The sequence below is a fragment of the Balaenoptera physalus genome (genome assembly GCF_965194825.1).
Source record: "Balaenoptera physalus genome assembly, chromosome: 5".
In the NCBI taxonomy this organism is placed as follows: Eukaryota; Metazoa; Chordata; class Mammalia; order Artiodactyla; family Balaenopteridae; genus Balaenoptera; species Balaenoptera physalus.
In genome coordinates, this window is record NC_138884.1 from 40,364,871 (window position 1) to 40,387,402 (window position 22,532).

Here is a 22,532-nt window from a genome sequence, read left to right on the forward strand (position 1 = left end):
TAAGTAATTGACAAAATATGACCCTTGTCTTTGTCAGAAGTTTGTGGAAGCGGTAAAAGAGAGGATAAGCAGTGATCTTGGCACCCACCAAGTGTAAACGCCCTGCATATTGCGACTGGCCACTTTGCTGGTGAAGCCTGTAGATTCTGTTGCACTGCAAGGAATGCCTTGGTGCATGGGCCACACCTCCCCCCTTGGGGAGTGAAGCACTCCCAGAGGCTGCACTGAGCACTCTCAGCTGAGTCCCTCCCTAAACACTGCTCTAGGCTGGGGTGAGCAGCCTTGCCCAAAGTCACCTCAGGCACCTCCTCAGTCAGCTTGAGGCTAATGACTTGTCTGAAAGGGAATGTAATCAATTCGAGGTTATGCCGAGGGGCCCTCCTAGCCCCTGAGCTCCCAGTGGGATCACCTGAGGCTTTTGTGTGCCTGCAGTGCAGTTGCTCCTCCCTCTGCCCAGTCCTCAGGCCTCCCTCCTCCTCACCAGCCCTTGGTGCTGAAGGTCCTCCCCAGTGAACCTTCTCAGAGCTTGTTTCCCAGGGAACCCACATTGGGATATGCACAGATATAATAATTTGGGGCAAATTTAACAGTACCATGTAAAGATCTCTTTAGGGCACATTAAGGTTTCAGAACAGTACAGAACAAACCAGTTGATAATTCATATGAGAACATTTTGTGTTCCTGTATCCCAAGAGGGTTGGAGGGATAGTGAAAGAGAAAGTACTCTCAATGGATACAAAGCTACTCCTTGAAATGATGTTATGATGACTGACTGGAAGTAGAATGTGGGTAAACAATGTGATGTCACTGGACCAGTCTCTTTCTTATTTAAAAGTTTCAGTTTCTGAGTTTTTTTGCTTGTTTGTTTGTTTGTTTGTTTTCCTACAAATATCCACATGCCATTTATTGAAACTGACTAGGTGGGCTATGACATGGGAAGGACTCTGTAGTAAGTACAGCCTGCCCACTCACCTTACAATTCTGTGTTCAAAGAAGCCCGTCGCTTCCCCTTCATTTGATTTATCATCTTTAGTAGCAATATATGCTTAAATCATAAAGAGACAGGGAAAAATAGAGAACATTTTTTTCTACTTCAGTTTGTATTTCTAATGGGGGGAAAGAGTTTAGCAAAGGTCTTTCAGCTTTTCCACATAGGAATCTGTATTTTTATGTAAATTATATTTATATAATGGGATTTGTTCTCCAAATTCTCTTATGGTCTGTATGGTCTCTTATGATTCATCTCATTTGCAGACACTACAGAAGATATGAAAAGTGTTGCTATGCAAGACTAAGGGCACTGATTTTTTTCTGTTATTGATTATAATAATGATGTAGATGCATATCAGTAACATATGCAGAGCAGACAATAGGTGTGTGGGTTGAATGGGGAATTGGAAATAAAAGTGGAGATTGAATTATATCCCAGTAAGGCTGCTCATCTTTGTAGTGCTTATTCTTTAAGCATTTTAAACCCCTAGGGACTTATTTCATGTTGGCATTCAGTCAGAAGGCATTGCATTACACACCTGTCTCTATTTCAATCTAACTGAAGGTTATTTTATTCCTGATGAGTGCCCATATTGTTATAATGTATGAAATATGATTTATATTGGAATAACACAGGACTAATTTTTTTTTTGCTACCAGTTATCACACTCTTGTATTTATGTCACACTCCTTCCTCCTTTGATAAGGCAAAGTGCTTTCATAAAGTCTCACTTATTTTCATAAAATTTCTGAGGGATAGATTGGGCAGGTTTAAACTTTTTTTTCACTATGGATTAGGAAATTGAGACTTAGAAAGTATTGCCCTTATACCACATATTGGTTTGGGGCACAGTAAGTTGCCATCATACTTGGTGGCAACCAGAAGATTAGGAGAAAAAAACCCAAAGTTTAATTTCTGTGAAGGTCAGACTATACAGCAGAACTCCATCAAAGCCAATTTTATCAATTGTCTATTTGTCATTATTTGACTTGAGGCTGATTTGAAACTTTTATTTTCATTCTTTGTGGATATTGTTCTTTGGGGTTGTTTTTTGGTCATGCTGAGTGGCTTGTGGGATCTTAGTTCCCCAACCAGGGATCGACTCACACCCACAGCAATGAAAGCACAGAGTCTTAACCACTGGACCAGCAGGGAAGTCCCTGGATATTGTTATATAAACCCTTTCTAGGGGAACGCATTGAACTTGCCAGAGAAGAACAATTGAAATGAATCTTGATAATTGCAAATGAACTTGATCTGTTGGTTAAAGAAGGTCCAACACAAACTCTACTTGAAACTAAATATGAGCAGTGAATCCTACTATCTGGAGGTTTAGAATACATCATGAGCAGGGCTTTAAAATTTGCAGTACAAAACATGGTTTTAACTAAAGGAAAATAAAACGAACAAAAACCAAATTTACCTCTGGGGTCTGTGAATATTTTTAACTCCAATTTCATCTCCCTGTGGGAGGGAAGGAGTAAGTGTCCAGAGTAATAAAGAACTTCTGGAAAAGTATCCAGAGTTTTGGAACCCTGAAAAGACTATTGTGAAAGGACCAAAGACTCAAATTTTAAATGAAGGCTCCATCCTTTGCTACTGATGGCCTGTATGCAGCAGGCAGATAATAAGGTCAACTTACTGGTCTTGGTGGTGAACCACTCAGTTCACTATGCTTAGGTTCTTCAATTCATGAATGTTCTTTTATGCTTTTATGTGGAACTAGCTTAGTCAGTTTTGCAAGCAGACCAGGCCCTTTTAAAGAAAACTGCTTTACTCTGTAATCAAGGCTTTTCTTTCTTTCTCTTTCTTTTCTTTTTTCCTTTTTTTTGCACAAATTGTTCTTTTCCTTTCTCAGTCAACAGGCAGCCTTGGCTATGGCCATCCTGTGTTGAGGGCACTGAGGTGGTTTTGACACAGGAGCAGTGAGTGGGGCCTCCATCACTCACACGCTAGGACTCAAAGGATGGGGATGATTTCAGTTTGTGGAGGTGCAGCACAGTTATCTGAAAAAGTGTTCTCATACCTGAAATGAGTATTCCAATGACTCACTAATATTCCTACTTTACTCATATTAAACCCACCCTGACTAAAGGAAATTTTCTTACAACTTTATTCTCTGTTGCACGTAATAAATAATGAAATTTATCAACAAGGCATTTCCAGTTATAATTAGCATCTGTGTGCCTATGTGAAGAGGGAATTCAAAGTTTCTCTACCCTGATACCCCTTTTATAACCCTCTAGAGAGAAGTTAGGGCAAGAACATCCACTCTCAAAAGCAAATGTGTTGTGCAAATGCTAGAACATCTTGGAAGGGTTTTTTTTTTTTTTTTTTTCCTAGAGCTGGTGTCCCCTAGATGGGTTGCATGGATGTGTTTTCTTCTGTGTGTCTGGACTTAAGAATCTGGGCTCAATCAGCCCTAGCCAGCTCTCACTTTCACTTTGCCCACATGCAGCCAAGTTTACTGCTACCATATCAGCCTGAAAAACCTAGGGCAGGTGGCTTGGTCCACTTTAATATGAGTATTGAGTAATCTGCTCCCTCTTTCCCTTTGTCTCCATCTCCAATATCCCTGGCCCTATGGGATGTGGATTTTCTTTTTCTTTGAGTTTTAAGATTCAAGATTTGAGTCTGGGTTTGAGGGGAAGAAGGATCCCCAAGTCTCTAACAGAGGCAAAAAATGGAATTTTCCTGTGGTCCAGCCCAATATCCTAGTTCTTACAATGGATTTTGGACCCAAAGTTTAAGCTAAATAATAAAGTATTTTGCATCTCTTTGCCCTCTTTATATATAAGTATAGCATTCTCAGGAAGAAGGCTGTATTTTACTATGATCTTGTGGAGAGAGAATTAGACAGACTTGGCTCTGCCACTGCAGTAAATGAGTCAAACAAGTTATTTCACTTGAGCCTGAGTTTCCCAACTGTAAACTGATTGTTAAACACTCTTCGGTTGTGAGGATTTATTACAATTTATTAAGATTTAAAAATTATCTAGTACAGTGCCAGACAGAATATGTTAAACCAATGGCAGCTATAATATGGAAACAAAGATGAAATGAGCACATTCTAGGCTAGGAAAAATGTTTGGCTACTATTAGATTTATTATATAGAAATGTGCTTTCTGCATGTTTGTAAGTGTCTAGCATTCCACTAACAAAACCCAAGGGCTGCAGGAGTCTGGAGGAATGAGAAGTAAAGCAGAGGTCACAGGACTGTGAAGCTCTCTTAAGGCCGAGCAGGCAGCAGTGGCTGGCTTGGATGAGTGCGATAGCTTGTGAAGCCCCTGAAGATGAAGTGAGGAAGTGAGAGTATTTATCATGTCCAAATTGTGAGGCAAAGTGGAAATGAGAAGGTGAACAGCTTGTGGGGAAACTACCATACTAAGTCATGTTCGCCACCTGCTGGGGGTAGATTTGTGGTTTCCACCACACAGGACTTGACAGAGTGGGATTCCTGGGGCAGGGTCTGCATGTCTATCTGTCCATAGGATTTGTTTCCGAGGCTGCATCCTACTTTCTTCCTGAGCATATTCCACCTCTGTATCTCAGGTATCTGTTTTTCCCCTCTCTGTCTTAAAGTCTTCTGACCACCATCACTTTTATCCTCTTTGACTTTCCAAGAGCTGCTGAAACTTAAAAGTCTCTAGTAGGCAGTCCCCACAGAGCATGCTGTTGGGCTGCTGGCTCCGCAGATGAGGCCTCACTCTTGTTGTGGATGCTGTGACATCCCACCATCCACACCCACATCCCACCCACACCCCAACATCCATTAACATCCTCCCCCATTAGTGTCGACCCCATCTCCAGCCTGGCTTGGTATAAACCCAGAGGGCAATCCTCTCCTCCTGGCTACAGTTCTGGTCATTTACAACCAAGCCAGTCAGTGCCTGGCATGCTTCCATCTACAAGGGTGAGTTTGGGGTGGTTCAGTCACTGAAAATGTGAGGAATTCTGTTCAAAGGTTGTAGAACTCAAGCTCTGTGTCCTACTGGTAAAGTGAGGAAACATCGGTAGCATTCCTATGGCTGAGGTGAGGCCGCTTTGGGATGGCCCTGACTGCGAAGGAAGGGTGCTGTTTCCTTATGACATCTCTGTATAAACCAACTTCAAGGCTCATCCAGCCTCTGGACTTCCCAATAAGATGGACTAGTAAGTTCTTTTTGGACATTTATTCTTAACTGCTATTGTGAACATCTTAATGGATGTAATTATGGGTATGTGCCTCTGTGTACACCAGATCTCAGGAACTCCTCATTATGGATGAGAGTGCCAGTTTGGACTCAGGTACCATAGGTAAGGCTGCCAGAAAGAGAAAGGAAGATGCACAAAACTGTGTGTTGCACAGGGTTGAAGAAGCTGCATGGAAACAAAATCCTCACTCTTGCAAAGATGACAGGTAGTTCAAAGGCTCAGAAAGGAACTTGGTTTTGGTTAATGCACTAAAGCAAAAATCTACCAAAATATAACTTTTTGGAAGAAAAAGAATTATTTTAAGATTTGACTTTACAGTTTTAATTGTAAACCTTGTCTCACCAAAGCTTTCAGCCAATGCTTTTAACACAAAAACCTTAGGCAAGTGGATTCTGGTGGCAAACAGGAAACAGTTTTCAGTTTTACATCTGGGTTGACATGGTACAGAATAAGAGTAAAACAATCCATAAGCTAAAACAGCAGCTCAGAGTCAGAGGTTAATCTGAATCCATAAGACTCCATCCCTCTCAATGTTTGGAGTAGCTAGAGGAATGATGCACTATGCTATCTCCTCTTGTGGGGTGTGATTCAAGCTTATTTTATTTGACCAGCCATAAAGGACCTTTTTTTTTTTTTTTTTTGGTAAAACCATTTGAGTTACATATAGGAGGGAAAAATTACAATATACATACTTTTGAATTTGTACGGATGCCAAACAAAATAATCTCAATCTAGCCTGAGAAAGATTAAGGGTGGTGCTATTTCCAATTCCAAATTGAAGTCAGCAGGATATAAATTATTACAATTAAAATGAACAATTTTGAGTTTAAATATTTTCATCAGTCATGTTGTTGTTTTATGCCACCTCTTGTGTCACTTTAGGGATGGACACCATTGGTTGTGTTTTCCTGGTTCAAATTCTAGAGGAGGCACATTTGTCTATGTTCTCACATTGGCTGCAAGCCCATTCCTTGTGTTTCATATTTAGGAAAGTGGATATCTCTTTGTGAACCTAACACTTTGAGCTTGGGTTTATTATGTACCAGAAATAACTGAATTTATTCTGTAAGTATAAAAAGACTAGGTCTTAGCTAGAACAAAAACTTCAGAAAAGGAAAATGTCAGAGTTGTAAGGTGTAGCTTTTCAAGTTTATTTTCAGATTTGATATAGAAAAGAGAAACAGGTATAATATGTCTGCATTACTGGCATCATATGATTTATTTTTCATAGGAAAATATAAATGAAATGGACCTTGAACTGAAAGTTATTTATTAACCAAATTTAAATTTAGACGTTATGGCAGGAAATAAGGAAAAAAGGAAGAGCTGTCTCCAGCCATACTTAGCCACGTGTTGGCTGAGCCCCCCCACTTCCCTCAGGCTTCTCCAGAGAGCATTCCCTTCACACATCTCTTTCATAAAAATCCCCACCTCAATCTCCAACCAAGCACAGTAATATGTACAAATAATATATTAAAAATACATATACACACAACTATTCTTATTCCCAAGTGGAGATTTTGGGGTATATATTTCAGATATGTAAAAACAGTGCTTTTCTGTTACTCTTGCTTTGTCTAACTTGAATATTTGCAGCTGAGAATTCAGCCCAAGTATTATTTGTGCTGAGAGGGTACTCAACTACGGAATCACAGTTTATCTGCTGTCTGTGAATCTATCCCATAGAGGTAGATTTCAATTAGATTGAGAAGTACTGAGAGATGAGTTTTTTCATTCTGGAAAGGGTTGCTTTTGGCACTGCTCGCTGGAGTTTCAGTCTCCTCTCGGCATGGTAGATGTATGTCTCTAACCTACTCGAATAGTTTCTTGATCAATAGTTTCTTGTCTTTCAGGCATTCTCTAGCTGAGGGTCTTGGGGACTGACGTAGCAGCTTCTGGTGAAGACAACAGGAACCCACACCAAGAAGCCAGAGTCTTCTCTCTGCCCCTGTGGATTATTAGGCTACATTTTGCTGATTTTCTTTACTGCCCCCTATACTTGGAAAAACCTCTCTCTTCATTATAAGATATTTCACCTCCTTCCCTCCTTCCTTTTTCCACTTGTGGAGAAGCAGGGAAGAATGCCAGCTCTGGGGTCTGACTGCCTGGGCTAAATGCTGCTTCCAACAGTCTGGCCCTTAGAGCAAGTCCCTGGATCGCTCTGAATTGGTTTCCTTATCTGTAAAAACATTTGCTGTTGTGAGGATTCAATGAGTTCATATGTGTAAGGCATTTAGAACAGTGTCGGGCACTTTTCAATTGCTCATAAATGTTAGTCAGTAGTTATTAATAGCTAGTAGTTATTCTGACTCTACACAAGGCATTCTGAGGGCCCCAGAGATGGGAAAGAGAGAACTCTTGGTTCCAGGCGGGAGAAAAGACAGCTCCTCAGGAACCCAGAGGCCCCACATTTGGAGGGGACCTCACTTTTCCATCCTTCTTCTTTGCCCCCATGTTTCATGCTGTCCTATCCCTGCCTTTGTCTGAGGAAGAGTCTTCCAAAGCTCATGCCTTGACTCCCAGGTGCTGTGACTGACATGTTCTATGAGGTGTGTCCTTCACAACCCCCCACCCCACCCCTCAAGCCCTTGACACTTTGGTTTTCTCTAAATGGGTGCAGAGACCCCTTAACTCTGGACAAATTTCCTTCCTTGCCTACACCAACTAAGTCAAATAACTAGTGATATTTGCTAAACTCTTAAGGTACCAAATTATTTTCAGGTTGAATGTTTCCCTCTATCCTTAATTTCAGTCTAAATTTAAGCACGATTTACCTCAATTTTTCTTAAAACTGAGAAAATTGTTTTAAGAAATATAAAATATCATAAAATGGGAAAGACCCAGAACACTTATGCAGACAAGCATTTCAATTAATATATTCTATATAAAAAAGAATGCTTCATAGTTGATACACAAAATAGGTTATTTTCCCTTCCCCTTTCTTTATAAACAAAATCATTTTCTTTTTCTGATAATAGAAGCTACACGTGGACATTGAAGGCAATTTAGAAAACAAAATAAAGAAAAAGTATGAATTACCCACAATCCCATATGTAGTGGGGTACTTTTAATATTTTCATAACCTCCGTGAATTAGAAAAAAACGCTATTACTGCATTTCCTTTTTGAACATCTATTTTGTATAATTTAATTCCCATTATTTTTATTGCTATAAAATATATCTCTTCCACTTAAATCCTAAGTGTGCAAAAAACTTAAAGTTTAAAATTTTTGCATAGATGAGGGCAATTATTAAATACAAACCTAGATGCTTTCAAGGATATTTAAAATCAGTGTTGTGGAAAGAAGAAAAAAAGGAAGGGACAATGGACAATTCTTCTTGTAATCCTTCTGGTCAAAATTATAATTAATTTTGGAGTCAGACTCACTCATTCCAATCATCTTATTATTTCAATAATGAGGAAATAGAGGCCCAGGGAGCTTATGTAACTTGTTCAAGTTCACATGCTTTCTTAGTTCTCTCTTTTGCTGAATTTTCCTGTCAATGATCCCTGCATTGGCTCCTCCATTTTTCTGCATAAGTTACACAGATTCTGCTTTTCTGACAGTGCATGTGAGTAGGTTTTCCTGGAAATGTGATGTGAATCTTCTATCTTCTGTATTTATAATAGTTTTTTTTAGGTTAACTTATTCAATATCCATTCTATCTTGACGATTTCATTTTCTGAAAATTTGGCATTGCGTAGTATGATCTAAAGCTGATGGGTGCATTTACAACCATAATTTCAAGAACTATCCTGGACATTTATATTCAAGCAGTTTCTTTGTGAAATGCTTTCCCATCATTCCTGGCTCGCAGCCAGGAATAGATGGCTTACTATGCCTCAGAATTTAACAAATTCCCAGTTGAAGAGTCAGCATCTAATTGAATTAATGAAACAGTATAGATGGATGAGAAATATATGGGCCACACCAAAAAATGTCAGCATTATCTCTGAACAGAATTCAGGGAAGCTCAAAATACTACAAAATTTCCAAAGTCATTCAGAGAAAGGCCATTAGTCTTGGGTTCAGCACTGTACTGCAGAAGTCAATTATTATTAAAACATTTAAATCTGTGCAATTCTTGCATTTCAGCTCTCATATTACTGTTGTCTTGTCTTTTTATTGTTAAAACCAATCTTGAAAAAAAAGAAGTTGTTACCTATACTATAGTTGCGTTTACCATAGCCTGTTGGTGATTGTTTTCTGGCTCTTTTATGATTCCTTTTTTTTTTTCTTTTTTGATGTGGACTATTTTTAAAGTCTTTACTGAATTTGTTACAGTATTGTTTCTGTTTTATGTTTAGTTTTTTGGCCGCGAGGCATGTGGGATCTTAGTTCCCCGACCAGCGATGGAACCCCCACCCCCTGCACTGGAAGGAGAAGTCTTAACCACTGGACCGTCAGGGAAGTCCCTGTCTTCTGGCTCTTTAGAAACAGATTTTTTCTTTTTTTTTTTTTATTGAAGTATAATTTACATACAATGTTATGTCAGTTTCAGGTGTACGAAATAGTGATTTAACATTTATATATATTATGAATTGACCACCATGATGAGTCTAGTAATCTGTCACTGTGCAAAGTTATTACAATATTATTGACTATATTCCCTATGCTGTACATGACATTCTCATGAATTATTTATCTTGCAACTGGAAGTGGGTATCTGTTAATTCCCTTCACCTATTTTGCCCAGCCCTGTACCCCCTGCCCTCTAGTGACCACCAGTTAATTCTCTGTATTTATGAGTCTGTTTGTTTTATTTGTCCATTGTTGGTAATTTCTTTCCAGTATAATATTGCCATTTCTGTACATCTGTACAGAATGGATAATTTCTAGGACTTATGAATTAAGGAGAAATATCTAGATTTCAGAAGAAACAGATTATCCCTGAAAATTCAAATCAAAGGTAAATCAATAGGCCTTGAGGCAAAAGTCAAAAGTAGTTTGGAGGAATGTGAAAAGAGGTGGTTGAGTGAAAGTTGCTGGTGAGTTCCTAGAGGTACCCAGGCATAAGTAGGACCTGAAGATCAGAAGAAATTAGCTTTGGTGGGTATCTAGGAAATTCATTTGGGGGAGCTAAGCCTGGGGTGGGAGCACAGTAGCTTTAAAATGGGAATACAAATTTCTTGGGAGCAGAGGGAGAGAAGGATTTGGTTGGAAAGAGGCTGAAATTTAGAAAGGCCTGAGTAAAATTATTCCTGCTGGCCAAGGATTTTTGTTTTTGTTTTTCCCTACGATTGTAATGCAAAAACAAAACAAAAACAAACCACACTTAACAATACAGAGAATTAACAATTATATCATTTTTTTTCTTCTGGGGTTTTTACCTTTAAATACACTAAAATATAATGATTTTTCTGAGTAAATTGTGGATGACACATTTCAAAAATGATGAAATGACAAAAATTGCAAAGCACACTAAAATTTCAAGTTTTATATTTTAATTTTTTTCTCAGAATAACCCTAAGGTTTTTCCTAAAGTATGAAAATATCTAGCAACTTTATATCTCTCTACGAGGTAGAAATTCTTAGAACCCAAGAATTTCTCTATTTTCTTTATTCAAATATCTAGTGTGTTGGGTGGCAAGCACTAAATTGGGTGTACCTCTAGATAAGACCTTGCAGAACAAAGCTGGTCAGGGTAGTCTGTGGAACTAGGCACCAATTAGTTTAGTGGAAACTTTGGAAACCATTGTCAAGTAGACATCTGATAGTGCCCTATTTTTCTATTGGTCTGTTTCTCACCAGTTCTCCTCCTCAGACTTAAAAATGTTCTCCTTGGGCACCAGAGAATCTGTCTCTTCACTACTTCCACCCCACCTCACCGCAATCTAATTTGTGCTCACTCACTATAATTTAAGAGACAACCATGATGGAGAAGGATCTAAAAACCATATCATAAAAGGAAACCATAACCTTATTTTATGATGAGGAGATTTAGGAGACACAGGGGAATGGGTTTCAAATGACTGAGGGGATGATATATAGCTTAGGGAGCAGATTCATTTTCCTTTTGACAGAAGACAGAACCAAAATCACTTGATAGAAAACTTAGTGAGGTTGACTTTTATCAGTTTATATACGTTTTGTAAAACTTTAGGGAAAATATTTCAGAGAAAATTATTGACCTATTGTTAAGTGAGTTTAGTCATAAATTGGATTTCTAAGAGATATTGTAGATGGAAATTCTGTTTTAAATGGGAGCGTTGAACTGAGTATCACCTCAAGTTTTTCCAACCCTAAGATTCTCTGAGAGCTGAATATCAGTAAGGACTCAGATAAGATTAAGCTGTATTTTCCGTGGTCCCAGTAAACAGTTTGGTAGCCCTAAGAGTGGAACTAGAGAAAACAGATGGTGAGAGTGGCCTTGGGTGAAAATTGTCATGGATGAGGAGGAAGGGCATGACATTATGTGACACTATAGGGAGCAGTGGTTAAAGATTGAGTTTGGAGTCAAGGCCTGATGGGAGGTGAGTGAAGCCAGGAGAAGACTGATGGACTAGAAAAGTATTTTTTTGACGATTTCTAGCTCTCAGTTTCAGTAGCCTTGAGCTTCTTGGAAAAAAGGTGTTACTTGCTTAATTAATAACTAGTAAAAGATTGGTATTGGCAGCACTGTACTATGTTTCAAGAGCATTTTATTACTATAATGGATATAGTTGCATAGGGGTGTTCAGTGGGGTTTTCTGTAGCTAAAGTGGTCTTGATGTGGGTATTGATTACTCCTCCGCATGGTCTGGTCAAGGCAGGGTGATGCATCAAATGATGTCTGTCTACACCAGTGGTTTTCACTCCCACCTCTTTGAGTTCAGGCATCTTCTCAAAGCGGTAAAACTCTTTAGGGGAAACCTGCTGAGGTTGCTCCCCAGAATAACCTCTGTGCTTTTCTCTCTAAGGATTGTGGGAACTTTCTGGCTCCCCTCTGTGCCCTCCCAGAGCTGTAGTATAGCCACATATTCTCTGTGTATTAGGTATGCTGTACCATAATCCTTAAATTTCCACAGCTCTGGCACTTAACATGAATCACAAGCTGTTTAGTACCTCAGTGGAGAAGGAGGACACCCCCATAGTTATGAGAATTGACCTAAAATAACTTGGCCACTTACCATAACTAGGTTCTTGTTAATATGTAATGTAGCTGCCAAAGAAATTTAAAGTGGTGAGGGTTGGCTATGATCTCTCTATTATATCATAACAAAAGAAATTTTATGCCTCATATACAGAGATGTGTTAAGCTAAAGTTTATTAGCATATGATGTCTTCAGTTTTTCCTACAACTTATCCTATAGGCTCAATAAAGTCCCAACTCTTCACTCACTTAGGTGCTCTGACCATACCTTGAATGAAAGGTTCACTTGAAACAGACACAACAGCATTACAGAAGTGGGATTCTTTTATTCTTATATTTAGCATCAGACATTCAGAAATCTTCCCATTATCAATGACTAGGCAAAGGACAGATTAGGGAATCAAGACTCAAGTTTTACTCAAGTTTTATCTCTAAAGGTGAAAGGTAGGTAGATTTTTACAACTTCTTCATCCAAGGATGGGGAGCATATCTCAAGTATTTTAGTCAACCCACGTGTCATAAATGTTTGCCTATTTCACCAATAAGAGCCAATTTCTAAGATTTATATTCTAAATACTAAAGCCATAAATTTCAGTTGTAAAGACCCATGTCTGATACTCAGTATGATAATTGCCAAAGTGTCAATAGTTGATTAACACAGGATAAAAGAAGTACTTATAATAGCAACTTCTAGAGTATGGACCTTTTTGATATAATGTTAGTTGACCACTCTGGACTGTGCATTCTTGATTAGGGCAACTGCCTCTAGACTTAAAGTTTTAACGAACTGCTGGAAATATATTATCACATGGTCCATGCTGAAGTATTTAGAAATCCATTATAGTCTGCTATCAACTTCAAACCTTACAAGTGGTTCTCTGGAGACTATTGTCTGAGGTTGAGGATATAGTTCAAGGTGCTCTTCCTGTCTTTTTCCCATCAATGTAAGAGGAAGGGACCAACTCCAATTTCTAAACTGCAGAGACTCTGTTCTCACCCAGAAGAAGACCCTGCTGTATTCCCCCACCTAACCATTTACCTATAGTTGTTGGGGAGTGTAGGAGTGAGAATTATTGCCATACAGGTTTTGCTGGAATATCAGCAAATAAATCACAGAGGGCAATTGAAACCCACAGGGGGAGTGGAACTTACATAGTAAAGCAATCAGTAATTTTCCCTGTAGTTTCAGCCATGCTTTCCTAGGACAACTATTTTCTGGCTCAGAATCCGGGTTTACTCTCAGAGTTTTGGCTCCCCATGCAGTTGCACTGTTTGTGCAGTGGTGACTACCCTTAGGATAAAGAAAGGAGAGGAAAAAAAAAAAGAAAGAAATACTCCCCTCCTCCCAACACTGTGAGAAACACAAGAGCCCAGTTCCCCATTCCTCTTGCTAGAGGGAAGGGTTTTCCCTTATGATTTTGGGTGCCCACTACTGCTGCCACAGCACTGCCATTTTGAGACTGGGGCTGGCCTCAGGGAAGGCCAGGAGATGGAAAAAGAAAAAGACAAAGAAAGGAGGGAATCTCTGCATACCTATCAGCGTGCAGAGGACCTCTTTTCTGGTTCTCTGGCTAGAGAGAGGGTGTTTTTCCTGGAGTTTCCACTGTTCATGCCTGTTGCACAGTTCTGGGACTTGGCCCACTTTTGGGTGAAAACCTAGAGATAAATGAGAATACATGCTTCTGGCCATTATTCATGTTTTGATTTTTCTTCTTGGTTGTTCTTCTACCTTTTAATTTTCAGAGTTTTCAGGTAGTTGCTTTTATATTTTCTCAGAGTGTATGGTTGTAGTCTGTTAGGAGAGATAGCCCATACTAGGCTTATTCCATCTTGGTTGGTACTGGAAATCAGCAATTTATTCTGAAATGTTCATTGTTACAGTAGAACCAGTAGTGTAAACCTGACAGTTGTTGTTTTTTTCCCCTTTTTTGTAATGCAAGTGACTGGCTGAGGCTTTGATTGCTGGCATCCATTTCAAAGATGGCTATCTCTCCCATCTATCCCAGGAATGCAGTAAGCACCGCCAGTCACAGCACCTCGCCTCACTGAGGCTTCTTTGTTTTAGAGATCTTGATTGATTTGGATAACTGACATTTGGGCAACTTGTTTTTTTTTTGTCTTCCAGAGCTTTAAATTCCCACTCTTATGTTTTAAATTCACCAATAAAGAATGAGTCCTTGAATTATTTGGCCCCACCCTTGACCCCAATAAAAACAGAACCCCAGGCTCTTGTGCTCTCTCTCACTCTACCCATGCCCTTCTCATTGTGTGACCCCCGATGTGTTGTGTAATTTCCTGATCCTATAAGAAATAAGCCTTTATTTTTTTTCAAGTTTTTCTGATGATTGTTTCTAAAGGGCGTCTTACAATTATGATAAGAAACACAAGATCTGGTCCAGCCACAACATTGCTTATTGATAGGCTGAGACCAGCATGAAACAATACCATTCTATGTTGTTATTGCACTTGATAGTAATTATTCCTATTTCAGTGAATGTGGATCAAGAGTAAAACTTATCAGAAGCAAAGCGTCACCTTTGGCATTGCAGTTCATACACAACCGGTCACTAAATCTTACTGACTTCCACAGGGAGCCAGTAGGGTGATGGTTAAGAACACTGGTGATTATACTCAACTGTTTTGACTTGAATCCTGCTTCTTTCATTTGCTAGTTCTTTATCCTGGGAAATTTATTTAACTCTTTTGTGCATCAGTTTCCACAACTCCAAAATGGAAATGATGTTATCAGCGATAATAAATCTTAAATTTGTTTTGGAATTGAATTAATACATCTAAAGCAGTAAAAATAATGCCTGGCATATTGTAAGCTTTGGCTATTACCTCCCTCATCCTAGATATCTCTTGAAAGCATTTCTTTTCCACCATTATTATCCTAGTTTAAGCAGAAATTTGAAACACTTAAAAACAATATTACCCAAGGCTCTGAGAATTAGAAAGCAAACTTTAAAAACTGTTCAGAGTAAAATGTAGGAAGACTTAAGTGATTTTTGCAGCATTTCAAACTTCTGTTCAGTGACTCAGAAAAGAATTACAGCAGGTAAGGCAGAATTTAGAGGTAAGCAAGAGGTAAGAGCTTTCTTTCAATGGTTCTCAGACTTTATGGCACTGCACAGAATCAACTGATTCAGAGATCCTGATTCTGTAGGCCTAGGAATCTACAGTTTTAACAAATGTATCCTCATTATTCTGATACAGATAATTCTAGAAGCAAACTGAAATCCATACTGCTTCTCTGGCAGTGTGATAAAAGTTGACAATATGCTGAATTCTCTTTGAAGTTGAATTATTTTTTTGTTTTAGAAAACATGACCTGTAACAGCATCCCATCATGTCTCAGGGTACAAGAAATGACCCAACTGACCCCTACATTAGTGTTAACCTTTCCCATTAACTCTCTGTACTTTGTTTAGTGGGAACTATGTCTCCATAAGCAATGATAACATTTTAGAGCTCACTCTCTTTGATTTGGGGGCAATATACCTTTTTCTCCTAATGGCACATCTGGTGCTGTTATCAGCAATATCTCTCAGCTCTTGTTGCTTACCCCTGTCACCAGCTTCACTCCACTGTTGCAAGTGTTGTTTCAGATTCTGATGTGACTTATCATCTCCTTCTATAAATTCACTGTTCAGCTTTTCTTCTGGTTTAAAGGACAGAGCATGGACCGGGAGTCAGGAGACCTGTCTGGCATCTCAGTCACTGTTAGGGTGACTTTTGTTCTCTAAGTCAACTAATACGAACTGCCATTCTACAAAATGATGTTATTAATGATTTCTATAATTCTATTCTTTTAGTCTAGTCTACTAAATTATTTTCTTTTAGTCTGGTCTACCCTACTTTTCCTCTTTTTTTATCTCTAACCCTAAAGTGAGAACAAAAAGATCATAATTATGATAATAAACTGAAAGTACTTCCAGGATGTCACTGTTTTAAGCACATTTGCCATTGGATGGTAAACATAGTTTAATTTCTAGATCTAGGAATTTGTCATTATGCTAAGATTCTTTTAAGGTCCAACAGTCAGATGGCAAGACTGTTAGAAATTTGCCAAGTAAAATTCTCTTTTGGGGTCTATTATATTTAGTTTAAATGTTTTTAGGTTAATTAACCCTCTCTGAAGCTCTTTGCTAATACCTCCATAGTCTCCTGGCACCATAAATACAGCTGCTAAGGCAGACTACCTAAGCATAGCATATAACGAACTGTTGGAAGGAGACACTAACCCCCTTACCCTGTCAACATTAGCAAACAGTGTGTTCTCTGTGGTACTCACCAAACACTTGTAGGAAGGTTGAATCAATAAACAAAATCCTTGTACCTTGTAAACCTTCATAGACAACTTGCCCCTATGGTGCTCAGCAAGCACTTGGAAGACTGAGTCATCTCTGTTTTGTTGAAGGAACTTATTTTGAGAGCAAGGGATATAAGTATTCCATCCCTATCTCATAAAGCAAGGATTCAGGATAGGGGAATGGAAACTTCAGTGTTTGGATAAGGCAGACAGAAAACAAGTTAACTACTTTTTTTTCCCTTCTTAAATGGTGCATATGAATTTGAAGCAGCTAACATTACAAAAGCAATTAAGAAAATAGCTTGTAGGAAATCAGGGGAATTGTAATAGGGGGAAAAATACCAGTTTTGGTTCACAAATCTCACAAACATTGTGAGATTTCCTTTTCATTTCACTCATTGAATTTTTTAATAGTGACTGTTTTTCTTGAAAAAAATTCTTATATTTATCAGGATTCAGCTAAGAATTCATTGGTACTATGCTTAGGCAGTCCACTTTTGGATTATTAAGTTTAGTTTTATAACATTGAATTTCAGTTCTCTCTTGCGGGTGGTGATTCTTTGGTTTGGGTGGTTATTTTTCAATTGCACAAGAAGATAAAAGTTCTAGATTTGAGGAAGCATCAATGCATTTTAAGAATGATGGATGATTCATTGATTCCAGATAGAGATATTCAGATAGAATTGTTTTACTGGTCAATTAAACTGCCTGCGGTTAACTTGTTTTGCAAAATGAAGGAAAATTTAATAAGTTAGGTGTGAACTAATATTTTAATGAAAAAATATTGCCCAAGATTTCTACATATCTAATGTATTGAAGTTAGGATAGCTCAATCTGCTATTAAACAGTAATTACCATATATTTCCATGGCACATGGTACCCTTCAAAGGTTGAGTTTTACTACTGACATTTCACGAGTGAAGAGCAACATATTATGTTTAAAATGTAGCACAGGGCTTCTGGTTTCTAGTCCAATGTGTAAGGAGCTTAGAAATCGCCACTCTGTCTTAATTGTTCAGTTTGTCCTCAGCATAACAAACTGAAAAATCAATAATTCTTCTTAGATCCAGAAGAAAAGTGAGGCCACAGGGCAAACTGCTGTCCCTGGAGAAACAGACAGATAATCACAACTTATTGGAGCATAAACACATGAACAAAAACCTCTGCGGAAACTAGTGCTGGGGTAGGAAAAATTGAACTATAATTGCCAAGCTGCTGCAGGCTCAGTTTGGACAAGTCTGAGAGTTAAAAACTCCAGGAGAACACAGTCATAACGTTCCTACACTTTTGTGATTTCTACCACCAAGAGTCCAACCTGGTTCTCACAGTAAATTTGGGAGAAAAATCTCCTGGTGTTTCTGGAAGGGAGAGTGGAAATGAACCACTCAGGAAAATATCAGAACATTTTGCTTTTCTTTACAAGACCTGCTTTCTGGTGAGATTATTTTATCAGAGCTAAAACTGGTAGGGTTTTAGCAGAGATCAACTTACCTGGGGAAAAGAAATACCCAAATCCAGCCCCCTCTAGCCATCTAACTCCACCTTAAGGGGGAAAAGCAGACAAGCAATGGTGAAATTCACAATTCAGGGCCACAGATTCATCAAAAGTCTGAGACATAATTATAAGACCATAGGACGCTTTCCCTCCCACTTTACCACTATGTTGCTAAAGGCCTTTTACCAACTATGTCATGTCTACATTTCAACAGAAAATTACAAGGCATACTAAAGGGAAAACAAAATAAAACAAAACAAAACACAGTTTAAAGAGGCTGAACAAGCATCAGAAACAAGAGTTTGAGAGGGCTTTCTGGACAAGATGGTGGAGTAGAAAGACCTTAAACTCACCTCCTCTCATGAGCACACCAAAATCACAACTAACTGCTGAATAACCATTGATAAAAAAGATTGGAACCTACCAAAAAAGATATTCTATATCCAAAGACATAAAGAAGAAACCAAAACAAGATGGTAGGAGGGGCACACTTGTGATATAATTGAATCCCATACCCCCTGGTTGGGCAAACCACAAACTGGAGAATAATTATATCACAGAAGTTCTCCCACAGGAGTGAGAGTTCTGAGCCCCATGTCAGGCTTCCCAGCCTGGGAGTCTGCACTGGGAAGAGGAGCCCCCAGAGCATTTGGCTCTGAAAGCCAGCAGGTCTTGATCAAAGGAACTCCACAGGACTGAGGGAATCAGAGACTCCACTCTTGGAAGACACACACAAGGACTTGTGTATACCAGGACCCAGACCAAAAACAGTGCCTTCATAGGAGACTGGACCATACCTACCTATTGGCCTTGGAGGGTGTCAGGGGGAGGGGCCAGTTGTGGCTCATTCTGGGGGCAAGGACACTGGTGGCAGAAGTATCAGGGAGTATTCATTAGCATGAGCTCTCCTGGAGGCTGACATTTTGGCACCAAGACCTGGCCACATCCAACAGCCTGTAGGCTCCAGGACTCAGGCCAAACAACCAACAGGGTGGAACACAGCCCTACCCATCAACAGACAGGCTGGACAGGCCACCTTTCCTGAGCCCACAGCCACCTAGAGACATGACTCTCAACACAGCTCTACCCACCAGAAGGTCAAGACACAGCTCCACCCACCACTAGGCAGGCACCGGCCCCTCCCACCAGGAAGCCTGCACAAGTCTCTAGACCAGCCTTACCCACCAGGGGGCAGACAACAGATGCAAGAAAACTATAATCCTACAGCCTGTGGAACTGAGTCCACAAACACCAGAATTTAGACAAAATGAGACAGCAGAGGCATATGTTCCAGATAAAGGAACAAGATAAAATCCCAGAAGAACAACTAAGGGAAGTGGAGATAGGCAACCTACCTGAGAAAGAATTCAAAGTAATGATCATGAAGATGATCCAAGAACTCAAGAAAAGAATGAATGCACAGAGTGAGAAGTTACAAGAAGTTTTTAACTAAGAGTTAGAAAATATAAAGAAACAAAACAGAGTTAAAAAATACAGTAACTGAAATGAAAAATACACTAGGAAGAATCAATAATAGAATAAATGAGGCAGAAGAACAGATAAGTCAGCTGAAAGAGAATGGTGGAAATCACTGTCACAGAAGAGAAAAAGAAAAAAGAATGAAAAGAAATGAGGACAGTTTAGAGACCTCCAGGACAATATCAAACACATGAACATTCACATTATAGGGTTCCTAGAAGGAGAAGAGAGAGAAAAGGGGCCTGAGAAAATACTTGAAGAGATAACATTAGCTGAGTAACAATAGCTGAAAACTTTCCTAACATGGGAAAGGAAACAGTTAACCAAGTCCAGGAAGCACAGAGAGTCCCACACAGGATTAACCCCAGGAGGAACACACTGAGACACATAGTAATCAAACTGACAACAATTAAAGATAAAGAGAAAATATTAAAAGCAACAAGGGAAAAACAACAAATAACATACACGGGAATCCCCCTAAGGTTATCAGCTGATTTTTTTAGCAGAAACTCTGCAGGCCAGAAGGGAGTGGCACAAAGGATGAATCCAAGAAGAAGATAGAACACTTGTGAATATATATGCACCCAGCATAGGAGCACTGCAAAATATAAGGCAAATTTTAAAAAACATAAAAGGAGAAACAGACAGTAGCACAATAATAATGAGGGAATTTAACACCCCACTTACATCAATGAACAGATCATCCAGACAGAAAATCAATAACAAAACACAGGTTTTAAATGACACATTAGACCCAGTGGACTTAATCAATATTTATAGAGCATTCCATCTGAAAGCAGCTAAATGCACCAAGTGCACATGGAACATTCTCCAGGATAGATCACATTCTGGGCCACAAAACAAGCCTTGGCAAATTTTTTAAAAAAACCCAAAAAACAGAAAACTGAAATCCTATCAAGCATCTTTTCAGACCACAATGCTAAAAATCAACTATAAGAAAAAAAAAAAAACTGCAAAAAACACAAACACTAGGACGCTAAACAATATGCTACTAAACAACCAATGGATCACTGAAGAAATCAAAGAGGAAATTAAAAAATACCTAGAGACAAATGAAAATGAAAACACAATGATCCAAAACCTATGGGATGCAGCAAAAGCAATTCTAAGAGGGAAGTTTATAGCAATACAAGTTTACATCAGAAAAGAAGAAAAATCTCAAATAAACAACCTAACCTTACACCTAAAGCAACTAGAGAAAGAAGAACAAACAGAATCCAAAGTTAGTAAAAGGAAAGATATCATAATAATGAGAGCAGAAATAGAGACTAAGAAAACAACAGAAAAATTCAATGACACTAAAAGCTGATTCTTTGAAAAGATAAACAAAATTGATAAACTTTTAGCCAGACTCATCAAGAAAAAAGGGATAAGGCCGAAATCAATAAAATTAGAAATGAAAAAGAAGTTACAAAGAACACCACAGAAATACAAGGGACCATAAGAGATTGCTACAAGCAACTATATGCCAATAAATGGACAATCTAGAAGAAACAAACAAATTCTTAGAAAGGTACAATCTCCCAAAACTGAATCAGGAAGTAATAGAAAATTTGAATAGACCAATTACCAGTACTGAAATTGAATCTGTGATTTAAAAACTCCCAACAAACAAAAGTGCAGGACCAGATGGCTTCACAGGTAAAATCTACCAAACAGAGAAGAAAAAATTGCAGAGAAAGGAATACTTTCAAACTGGTTCTATCAGGCCACCATCACCCTGTTACCAAAACCAGACAAAGATCCACAAAAAAGAAAATTACAGCCAAATATCACTGATGAACATAGACACAAAATCCTCAGCAAAACAGTCACAAATCAAATCCAGTGATACATTAAAATGATCATACACCATACTTAAGTGGGATTTATCCCAGTGATGCAAAAATTTTTTTAGTATCCACAAATCAACCAATGTGGTACACCATATTAACAAGTTGAGGAGTAAAAACCATATGATCATCTCAATAGATGCAGAAAAAGCTTTTGATAAAATTCAACATCCATTTATGATAAAAACACTCCAGAAAGTGGACATATAGGGAACCTATCTCAACATAATAGAGGCCATATATGACAAACCCACAGCTAACATCATACTCAAAGGTTAAAGCATTTCCTCTAAGATCAGAAACAAGAGAAAGATGTCCTTCTCGCCACTTTTATTCAACATAGTTTTGGAAGTCCTAGCCATAGCAATCAGAGAAGAAAAAGAAATAAAAGGAATCCAAAGTGAAAAAGAAGTAATACTGTCACTGTTTAGATGACAAAAACTGATACATAGAAAATCCGAAAGATGCTACCAGAAAACTACTAGAACTCATCAATGAATTCAATAAATTTGCAGAATACAAAATTAATACTGAGAAATCTGTTGCATTCCTATACACTAACAATGAAGTATCAGAAAGAGAAATTAAGGAAACAATCTCATTTACCATCATAACAAAAATAATAAAATAACTAGGAATAAACTACCTAAGGAGGCAAAAAACCTGTACTCTGAAAACTGTAAGACACTGATGAAAGAAATCAAAGATGACACAAACAGATGGAAGTGTTCTTGGACTGGAAAAATCAATATTGTCAAAATGACTATATTACCCAAGGCAATTTACAGATTTAATGCAATCCTTATCAAATTACTAATGGCATTTTTCACAGAACCAGAACAAAAACTTTTAAAGTTTGTATTGAAACACAAAAGAATAGCCAAAACAATCTTGAGAAAGACAAACAGAGCTGGAGGAATCAGGCTCCCTGACTTCAGACTATATTACAAAGCTACAGTAATCAAAACAGTATGGTACTAGCACAAAAACATACATATAGATCAGTGGAACAGGATAGAGAACCCAGAGATAAACCCATGCACCCATGGTCAATTAATCTATGGCAAAGGAGGCAAGAATATACAATAGAAAAGACAGCCTCTTCAATAAGTGGTGCTGGGAAAACTGGACAG

At 38.5% G+C, this 22,532-nt stretch overlaps 1 long non-coding RNA gene across 1 annotated transcript in view; it reads right to left on the reverse strand.

Annotated features, from left to right (window-relative positions):
* Positions 1–22,532, reverse strand: part of LOC309661688 — a 461,825-nt gene that overhangs the window by 16,612 nt on the left and 422,681 nt on the right. The window contains exon 2 of the long non-coding RNA XR_014264162.1: positions 1–20,609. This exon is cut by the window's left edge and continues 16,612 nt beyond it. This is a non-coding gene — a long non-coding RNA (uncharacterized lncRNA). The remainder of the gene's footprint in view (positions 20,610–22,532) is intronic.